Here is a 4,169-nt window from a genome sequence, read left to right on the forward strand (position 1 = left end):
TCAGCGCCGCCCCCGGGGCGCATGCGCCGCCCGCCGCCGCCACGTGACGCGGCCTCCGCCGCCCGCCGCTCCCCCCTCCCCGCCCCCGGGCCGCCATCTTGGGTGAGGGCGGCGAAGGGCTGCGGGTTTGGGAGGGCGCTGCGGGCGGCCCCGGCCCGCTGTCATGGGCTCTGGAGAAGCTCCTCAGAGGCCGTGCGTGTCAGCGGGGTCGTAGCCTTCTTCTGGGCTTGAAGGCGTGCTCAGCTTTGTGAGGGGTGCTGCTTCATCCAGGCCGGTTCCTCGGGCCTGTCTGCCAGGGCTGGCCGCAGCAAGGACACGGTGGCCAAGATGGATTTCATCATTTTAAAAGCTTCTTTCAAGCGATGTATGACCAGAAAGGATACGGTGCGTGTGGGGGGGAAGAAAGGGTTCACCACCCCCCAGCAAACACTGCAGATGCTGCTGCCGTTCAGAGCAAGATTTGCCTCCGGGTTCACGTTTCAGTGAAGGTGGGGTTTGCCCCAGGAAAAAACACCAACATCGAACCAGTCAATTGTAAAAAAACACAAAGCTGTGTTTCTCTGGGCGCAGGTGGCCATGCTACAGCCCACAAATCCTTGGGGTTGGCTGTAAACAGACCCAGAAAACAACATATTAATCCACTTAAAGCACTTGAAAAAAAAAAAAAAACCAGGCTGCAACAAACATCACCTGCAAAGTTGTTGATACCTAATTTACATACAGGATAATGATGTCTCATATGTGACTCAGCCCTGGTCATACTGCAAGTGCGTGGTAATGCCAGAAATAGACCCTCCGGATGCCTGGGCCCAAGCACCAACCACGAGAAGAAGGGTGTTTCCCATGAGGGTGTAGTTTTCTATCGCCCTCTCCCAGCTCCGCATCGCTACACCAGAAGCTCGTGCAGATCAAGGGCTTGTGTAAGAAAATTAATGAGATGTATCCGCTGGTCCTCGGACCCAACGTGGTGCGATGGCTATAGACTGCGCATATGCCCTGGGGGGGTTGTTCAGCCGTTTACCGCAAACTGAGCACACTCGCTCAACATATTTGTTCACCGCGTTCCCCTTGGAGATTTTGGAAGATACAGAGTGTGGTGGAAGGCAGCCCAATTTGTTTGTTGGAAGGGCTCCCTTATCGGTGGGTTGAAACAGCAAACACTCAGACTCTAGTAAGTAGGCTCCAGGACTGGGAATTGAAGCTCAATAGAAATTGTCTGCCCCCCTCTTCAGGTCAGTCAAATTAAAACAGCACGTGAAAGGCACTGCTTTAGCATCCAACAGATAAAAGAAAGAATATGCTTTGACTTTGCTGGCCAAAATTTCCCCTCTCCCATGCTGTTGCACAATATGCTGTGCTGGGCTCAGAGAATATCTGCTCATATGCTATATGGGCACATCACTGTAAACTTTCTTATGATTCTCAACTTTCCCTTTTTTTTTTTTTTTTTTCTTTTTTTAAGAAGTCACTAGCTGTTACAGCAGAGAAGAATGCCTCATCTGGAAACAGAGGTATTGCCATAGCTCAGATGCAGCCTACAGGCTCTATGTAGACATTCAATTTGCAAACAGCTGCAGAGGTTTGAAACATTTGTGCCCTGCCCTTCTCTTCTCAAGCTGTTTATCAGGGTCCCTCGGGCATTGATTACTACCCCCGTAGCTCTCCCAGCTGTTTGTGTGAGTGATCCCTAACCCACTTCAAGCAGAATCAGCTGAGAGAGTTCAACCAGTTTAAATAGGAGCTATGTGCTAACGCCGTAGATTGTGCCTGAAGTGGGTTAGGGTGCACTCAAACAAGTTGCTTTGTTAGCAGAAGTGAGAGGAGGGGTAAGGCACAGTAACATCTTTAGCTGTTCCAGCTGGATCCAGAAGAGGACATCTGTCCCTAGTCTGAGTAACAAAGAGACAAGTCCCTGGAGAACCTGGAACAAAAATTGTGCCATGAAACTATGATAACACACATCAGCTGATGGCCTCACAGCAACGAGAAATGTGAAAACATTCTTTCATCCCAGGGATATATTAGAGATCAAGTATCTAATGATTATTTAAATGACAATAATGATAACTAATTCCTCAGGTAGAAGAGGAAGGAGGAGACACCTGTTCTATACAGCTTAGTGAACGGTAGATTCTTCCGATACCATCATCATGTGGCATTTGGAGGATATCATGGCCTCTCCCTCAGAACACAGCCATTGTTATTGTTGTTTCATGCGTTAAGCCCACAGGGATCATTATGTTCTTCCGCCCTTTGCACCATATAGGCCACAACAGTTGGCCAAGTTTAAGCTATACAGAAAGGGAAACGGACACCCAAGAAGTATACGTAGTCTCAGTTTGACTATCCATAAAGCCTGCCACGAGTTACACGGCTGAAGCTATGCTGTTCTGCGTTGGTTTGTCTACACCCCTTTGCACCACAGCATGCAAATGCCTTCCAGGGATGTGTTAAGTGATGTGGCTAATATCTGCCATTCTTTCATTTCAGTCTCAAAGGGAGAACTGTGTAGGCAGGAGAGGATTGGTTTTTTACTTTTTATTTTAGGGTTTTTATCTTAAAGTGTTGATGCTACTGTATGTTTACAATAAAGAAGGTAATCTAAAGAAGCAGAAGGTGTTGAAGTTTTGATAACCCTTTACTCCTGTGAGAATAAATTCAACAGTAACAGAGCAGCCCCCGAGAAACTCTTAGATAACTTTGGCAAAGCGAGCCTGCACTTAGCCATGAGAAGCCAGTAATGCGAGAAGAGGGTGCTTTTGATGCGTTTATGCTAGCTTTGTGTTATTAAGATGAACTGCACGTTGTGTTCTAGATCATGCATCTCCAAAGCTGATCGTGTCATACCCAGATATATCACGTCGCTATTTCAGAGGAGGGGTAATGGAAACCCAGCTTTGGTTACATATCTAATCTGCCAGGAGGAGACAGGGGTTCCTAAACAAAGTGCATGCACTGGCTTAGTACAGCTCAGAGTCCAGGGACATCACCAAATTAATTAGCAAGTTAACCAATTGTGTTTGCATGCAGTCAAAGAAATGAGACTATGAAAAAGGTTTTCTTTGTTTACGTAACCTCTCCCCTGCTTGAGATCAGCTTCAGTCAGCTTTTCTTCATTGCTGAGCTGGTCTGTAAAAGCCCTAGGCTATCTTAGTGGGACTGATAAGACCTAAGATCTGTTGAAGGACTGTACTGCTGGCACTTAGATTCACATTGCCCAAACAACTTACCTGCAGGCCACATGTTCATGCTGAATTCTAGTTAGAGGGGTAGTTGTAAGGGTATATTCTTCCATCACTCCTTACTTAGCAGGCACCTTCATAAAGGCCCCTGAGAACATTCTCCTGCACCTCTGCCTCCTCACAGAGTGGTCATCAGTATCTTGTGTAACATGAGGGTGAGGGAGCACTATCACACATCCCCTGAAGTTTCTGTTCTGTCCAGCTGTCATCCTCCATCCAAAATAATTTCAGCTATGTATTTTTTTTTAAATTACTTTCAAATCTAAAATTTCAATGTCTAGATAAGTGGGTGGTCAGCACTCTTCCTTTAAACTTTGATTTTAGGTAAATAGTGGAGAACTGTTATCAGATCATATTCAGTGAATTACTTTTGAGTTAGATAAAGTACACCCTCTGATTTTTGTTCATCTGACCAGCCAAAATCAGTGCTTACATCTTGGTCAGAAATACATGATTGAAGTCTCAACTTGTTTTCTAACTAGCAGAAACGATGACAACATAAAAAAGACTCAACTCAGAAGCTCAAAAAGCAGCAGCACGAAAGACAGGTCTTTAATCCCTTGATCATCTCAAACATGAGGCTAGTTTAAGGGCAGCTGTTACGCAGTTGTCATCATACAATCACTAGGAAAGGTCACCAAGTAATGGCGTTCACACACTAGCAATCACAGAGTATTACTCAATCACTGGAAAGTAAATCGCTGGAGAAGCTAAGTTTTCCCCTTGGCTGCAGACGAAACAAAGCCAAAAAAAAAAGCAGCAACACAGTGCAAACTATTCACACAAAGACAGATCTGTAGAGCACACATTAACCTATTGCATATTCTTTATGTCTGCATAGACCTGCACACGGCTGTTTCTAAGACCATTCTTCAGCAGGGTACTTCAGTCCGCCTGCAATTGAAAGCACATAGACCCGCTGAAAAC

Source organism: Platalea leucorodia (assembly GCF_965183815.1).
Source record: "Platalea leucorodia genome assembly, chromosome: 1".
Lineage (NCBI taxonomy): Eukaryota > Metazoa > Chordata > Aves > Pelecaniformes > Threskiornithidae > Platalea > Platalea leucorodia.